Raw genomic sequence first — 7141 nt, forward strand, 5'->3', positions numbered from 1 at the left:
GTCAGAAACGTGAACTTTTCTTCACTTTCATCATCATAATTCCAGAAATTGACAAAGAAATTACTCTGCAAGAACAAATTTATGAGATATTTATGAGATTACCGTGAAACTATGCGACCTATTCCTGAAGGACACTAAAATTTGCACGAAAATAAGGGAACTCGAGGAAAATCTAAAAGAAATGAAAAGAAATGTGGGAGAATTGAAGAGGGTCACGGAGGATTACGTGAAGAGGGAAGTAGACAGAGCTTTGGATTATTATATGACCTTATATGTTTCGTTAAAAGAAAAAAATCATGGAACCCATGGAAGTAGAAGAATGTTTTCAAATTCACTATAGGGGAAGAGGACCCATGACTCAACATATTCAACAATTTTGTCACTACTTTTTTGTTCAACACAAATATTTTGAAAAGCAAATGCGTTCTTTTCAAGAATAACAGGAATTTCACATCTGTCAAGAAAAGGCAGCTACCAAACTTCTTCGATTTATATCTTTATTAACTGTACAAAGACAAGACAGAATAGTGGACCCCCTTTACTTTTTGGTCAAAGATGCCAAGTTACTTTCAGATTTTGACCATTTGAATTACACTAAAGATCAAGTTTAAGGTGACGCAAGATGGACTGTTCAGTTTGCTCTAGATCAAGGTTCCAAAGTCATTTATGTATTCGACGATCGATGGTAATTACAATAAAGCACAAAATTAGTACCTTGTGACACACCTCAACCTTTAGCGGACATTACATGTATCTAAGGATAGAAAGAACCATCCCTATGGATAGATCGTGCTTTAGATTCACAGTTCAATCAATTTTTCTCTTACGCTTTGTAATCTCTTATATGCTGCTCATATTTTCAGATTTTATTTAAAATTACCTGTTGGAAATAGTTGAATCATGGCCCATCCATAAAGATTATTTGCATCAAAATAATTAATTTAAGAAGAATCTTCATCTTCATCAAAATCATCTAGATATTAATTATTTGCTGTTGCAAAACCATGTGAGCCACCGCGCATCATTTGTTCAATGGTGTTTTGCATCAAAAGCAAAATGGGTGCAAAAAGACTAGTTGTTGGATCTAAACCATAGCATTATAAGCATATACTCCTGAAATTCTAAAAACCATCAGCAAGTAATTCAATGTCAGTTTTCAAATATAAATTATGATAATCAGCAACAATTCTACAGTTATATTTTTTGTAAACATCAAGTGCAAATTTATATTCTTCATCAGTAACACTATCTCCACTCAATGTTTTGTAGAATTTATCTTTGGGTGGTAGATTCTTTTCATTGCATCTTCAAAAACTGTTAATATATTCATGCATACGGGTAAATGCCCCTACGTGTTAAAAGTGCATCTTAAGTGTATTTAAATTGTGACTTTTTAAGATCTTTGACTAAATTCTCACGAGAACTTGCCATAAATTAAAAGTATCAATAAATTCTAGTTTCAAAAGAGATTTCCTTGATAGTGTGAAACCTATATATTTCCCTGCATTAGATGGTATAACATTTATTTCAGCATCTTTAAACTTGCCAATTTCTTGCATCATTAAATGAGAATCATAACCATGCAAGTTATGAAAAATAACAGGTATTTTGATGGCAATTTTGTAATTCAAGTTACAATTAATATGTGCTGGCCCTCTATGCAATCCCGTAAAATGACAATGATCTCTGACTTTATCTTTTTTTATCTACAATTTCCTTCAAGCATATATGACAAAAATTTGTCTTTTTATAACATATATTACATTTGACATTACAATACTGACATTACAATTTCAATAGTTTGTCTCTTTTTCATTAATTTAGTTAAAGCATTTGTTCTTTAAGAATTGCCTCAATAGATTAGAGAAGCATTTTCTCCTCTAAAAATCTTGACTCTTTTTGTATATTTGTGATCACATTTACAGAGAACTTTACATCCGTAACTACATATTTTATGTTCCTTAGTTTCATATGTAAAGCTCTTAGTTTTAGCTTTGTGTTGAACTTCACATGGAATAATAATGCTCTCAAAATCTGCATAAATGGCGAAAGGAGCAATCAGCTTCTAATGGTAACTCTCAAATTCAACAAATGTATCCGTAGGTGGTAAGTTAATGGTTTGTTTCCCATTAATGTTGCTACAATCAAGTTTTTGTTTATCAAGTAATTCTTGTGTAATAAAACATTCTTGACAAAATATACAAAAGAATTTCTTTTCATGATGGTTTGATTGGCAATAATTTAATCTATTAAAATCTTAATATAAACAAAATGACTATTGCCTTTATTATCAGATATTAGTACTTGATTCAGCTCATCTTTAAACTTACATTTTGAAATAGAAATATAAACACACTTTTATTTTCGAAACTGAAGACTTAAAACTTTTTTAAAACGTTTGATGTTTCTGATAAAAATTTCTTTATATCTAACTCTTTATTATTGTTAATTATCTTATATCCACTGAAAATGTATTCTATATCATTTTCTTTGATTTTTTTTATTGCTAAGTTGAATGATATATCAACATCATGATGAGCCTTAATATTACTACTTTTTCACTGAATTTCATTTAAAATAATAGATATTTTGTTTAAAATAGATGATTTTGGAGATACTGATCCTCTTTTATTGCAAAGGAGGAAGGCTGCACGTAAAAAATGTTTGGTCAGGGAAAGAAGACATATCCCTTGTATAGTGAAAAAAGTGGTACAAAAAAAGCAAACGTTGAATCCATCACTCCCAAAACAAATAAAAACCTCACTTGTCCTAGAGCGAGAGGTTTTGATTGCTCAGAAGGATAACGAAATTGACGAGCTGCAGAAGTCTATTCAGGAGGATCGGGGGACTGCCGATGAGGAGAATGAAGACCAAGCTATAAAAGAAAGAGCAAGAGAAAGGAAAATAGAAAATAAAGAGCGGATTGATGATCTTGAGAATGAGAGAGAAGAACTCGAAGAAGGCACTTGACGAAGAGAGAGAGTGAAAAACATCTTCAAGGGGTATGGATCCACAGTCACTCCTATTGTACTCGCAGTCGGAACAACGATTGGAGTGAATTTGAAAGAAAATCAAAAGTTAATTTTATTTTTCTTAATATTAAAAATGGGAGATATTTTTTCATTGTCGAAAGAAGCCCAGAAAGAGGCGAGCCCCAAAACGGTAAGCCGCGGAGTGGCAGGCCTCGAAGAATCAGATTTGAAAGTAAGATAATTTTTTTAATTACGCTTCTTTGCGGCACCATAAGGTCTGAAGTATTGCTCAAATTTGAGAAAAATGACTCATTGATCTTATTGTTTGAAAAAGATAACCTTTTGTCAAGATCAATCATTTCAAGCTGATGGAAATGGCTCGAGGAAAAACGATCAGACAAAGAGAGCTGCAAGAATCACTTGGCATTGAGAATGTTGATGATAGGATCGCATCAAAGCCATACATTTTCATTTAAGACTCAGATGCCAAACTATTCACATTCAGAACACGGAAATAATCTATGGATTTATTAAGAATAAGTGGCAGTCGCCTCGCTGAAGGAATAAACAATAAGCGAATAATTGTTGACGCTATTGAATACCCATTTAAAAGACGCTGGAAACTTCCGTCTTTGTAAAAATGTCTTTATCTTTTTAATTTTTGTCTGGTAAAAACTCTCAAGATTAACAACATCAATTTTTTGCTTGGAATCTCCTTTCTGTATTTTACTCCGTAGCTTTTAACAACTTCTCTGAACTCTTTCGCGCGTATTATAATTAAATTCGTTTCCATTTTAATAATGTGTGCGAAATTAAAAATAAAAATTTTGTGCAATATAAAAAATATGGAAAAAAAAATGTTCCAGACTTAAGAGCTGAGGCAAAACGGCTCGTACTCAAAAAATATCCAAGACTTAGAAAAGCAAAATTCTTGTCTATCCAGTTCCAAATATTAATGCTCCACTTCTGACACCAACAAGATATGTCCCTGTTAAGCCGCAACTTAATGAATGTGAACAAAAAAGAAGCAATGAAATCAGAGAAGTCAAGGAGATGCTTGGATTAAGAAATAGACCGAAGGCGACTCCGAAAGTTTTTCCAAAAATCAAAATATCAAGTCCAGAAGAAGGAGAGCGAGATAGAAAAATCAGATAAATCAAAGAGATTAATAGGAATTCAACTCAGGTTTTGGACCGAGACTATTTATACAAACAGCAAAAGCTGAAGTTCTGAGGCGAATTAGAGAGAATCTTAGAACAAAAGAGTCATGATGATTTTGAATATTGAGATGGTTGGAAAAGAATTATTCAATGAGTGTGAGAACTTCTGAATCCAAAGCTGCGTAATCGAAAATCTGGAAGTAACAGATGAATCTGAAGAATTTGACAGTTCAATAGATTCAAGAAAGTATTCAGAATGTTATTCAAGGAGGAAGCAACTGGAGATTTCAAAGAGTGACATCTTTTGACATCCATCTTGCGGAATACAGACGGTTAAACGGCAGCTCTTACATTGAACTCCCAGAATTCAATAAAAGTAAGAAAACAGTCGTGAATATGAAAAAATGCAGATAATTAGTTTTCAAGTGGTGCATAACAGGAGTGCTTAATCCGGTTGAGAAAGACCCTCGAAGGTTCACACAACTCCTCAGAGCACAACCTGAGCAGCTTAATTGGAGCGGTATCAACTAACTTATGAAGCTGACTGATATAAGCAAGTTTGAAAAGCAGAATGAAAATATTGCAGTAAAAGTGCTTGGTTATGAAAGTGTTTTCATCGATTGAGGATCAGCAAAGGGAAAAAAATAGGAAATATATCAATCCTCTTCTCGTATTAATTGTACACGAATGTCTGATAAAAAGCATTAGCAGACCGCTATCGAGTCAAACCTCCGAGGATAAGAAAGTGAAAGAATATTACCTCAGCTGTCTGAACCACTTCTCAAGCAAAGAAAAGCTTGCATACCGTAAAGAGCATTGTTCAAGAAATGAGGCAGTCAGGATGGAGAGGCCAGATAAGGGTAGTGCATATTAGATATTTGTTGAAATGCTCGAAGAGAACATCAAGAATATTCATAAGGAACTCGTTATTTGCAAAGAATCTTAAGCGATAAAGATGAGTTCAACAATGTTGCGCACTGCGGGATTTGCAAGGGTTCACTTATAAACGATAAAGTGAGAGACCACTGCCATTTCACAGGGAAGTATCGTGGAGCAGCTCACTACATATACAACCTACAATTCAAGAAGCCGAAGTTTGCTCCTGTCATCTTCCACAACTTGGCTGGTTATGACTCTCATTTATTCGTTAAGACTCTCGGTAAGACTGAAGGAAACATCAGTGTATTCCAAATAATGAGGAAAAGTACACCAGCTTCAGCAAAGATCTCGATGTTGGCTCTTTCATCAACAAAGAAGGTAAAGAAGTTGACATTAAGAATTAGCTTCGCTTTATCGACAGCTTCAAGTTTGAGGCTTCTTCTTCTCGATAAATTGGTTTGTAATTTGAGGCTTGATAGGCTGAAGGAAACTGAGAAGGTATACAAGTACAAAATCGAGTTGGTCTCAAGAAAGGGTGTGTACCCTTATGACTACATGGACAGTATCACTAAGTTTGATGAAACGGAGCTACCGCCAAAAAAAGCATTGTACTCAAAGCTGAATGACTATAATATGTCTGACGAATATTAAGAGCACGCATGGAATGTCTGGAATGAGTTCAAAATGAAGACGATAATTGATTATTATGACCATTAACTCAAAACGGATGTTCTCTTGCTTGCAGATTTGTTCTTGTTCGAAGAGTTCAAAAACGTCTGTCTTGACGGTATTTCACTCCTCCTGAATTGGCTTAGGATGTTGCATTGAAGGTGACAAACGTTGAGCTTGAGCCATTGAGAGGTCCAGACATGCTGCTGATGATGGAAAAAAGAATTCGGGGAAGAATCTCAAGGACCTCAAATCGCTCTGCACGGGCAACTAATCCATTTATGAGTGAAGCTCATGATAAAACAAAGGCAACGAAAAACAACCTCTCTTAATGCAAACAATATTTATGGATGGGCAATGTGTAAGCCTCTTCCTATTAGAGGTTTCGAGTACATGCCTGACTTTGACAACTGGAGAAATATTCCTTGCATTCTTGAGGTAGATCTTGAGTATCCAAAAGAGCCTCATGACTCGCTTAACGACTACCCACTTGCTCTCCAGGGGCTTATGATCAATAAAGTTGAGAAGCTGGTTCTTAATCTCAATGACAAGGAGAAATATGTCATTCATCATAAGAACCTCAAACAATATTTATACCTTAGTTTGAGGATCAAAAATATTCATAGTGGAATAAGCTTCAAAGAAGAGCCTTGAGCTCAACACAAACCTTCATGCGAAAACAACAAATGAATTCAAAAAAGGTTTCTTTGAGCTGATGAACAATTCTGTTTTCGGAAAAACTATGGAAAACATCAGGAATCGGATGGATGTGAGATTAGTTAGCAAACGCAAGGAAGCACAGAGGCTTTCAGCAAAACCAAACTTCAAGCAACTGACCATATTCAATGAAGATCTCATTGCAATCCACATGAAGCGAACTAAGCTAGTGTTCGATAAACCGGTCTATTGTGGAATGAGCATCTTCGATATCAGAAAAAGGTTGTTGTACGACTCTTACTACAACTAATTGAAAATTCAGACACTGACAGTCTTGCCTACCAGATCGAAACCGAAGACTTCTACAAGGATATAAATAAAGATGTTGGAGATAAGTTGGACTCAAGTAATTACTTTGAAGATCACGTGTCAGGGATACCAACTGGCCGCAACAAAAAGGTGGTGGGAATGATGAAAGATGAAGCTGGTGGAAAGGTCATTGAAGAGTCTGTTAGATTGGGAGCAAAACTCTACAGTTACTAGAAGTTTGAGGGAAAAGAGGAGAAGAAGTGCAAAGGGATTAAAAAGGTTGTAATAAACAAGAGTATCAAGAGTATAACTCACGACGACTATAGGGAGTGTTCACTCAGCGGAAACATGCAAAGGAGGAAAATGAATGTGATCAGGTCGCATAAGCATGAGTCAATCAACAAGACAGCTTTGAGTGCTAATGATGATAAGAAAGTAATAAGAGAAGATAAGACACCAACTTTTTCTCGTGGTCACAATCAATTAGATCAATAA

At 34.9% G+C, this 7141-nt stretch overlaps 1 pseudogene; it reads left to right on the top strand.

Moving 5' to 3' along the window:
- Nucleotides 1-6593: 6593 nt before the first annotated feature.
- On the top strand, nt 6594-7141 carry LOC136283467 (uncharacterized; annotated as a pseudogene).

Source organism: Pocillopora verrucosa, chromosome 9 (assembly GCF_036669915.1).
Source record: "Pocillopora verrucosa isolate sample1 chromosome 9, ASM3666991v2, whole genome shotgun sequence".
Lineage (NCBI taxonomy): Eukaryota > Metazoa > Cnidaria > Anthozoa > Scleractinia > Pocilloporidae > Pocillopora > Pocillopora verrucosa.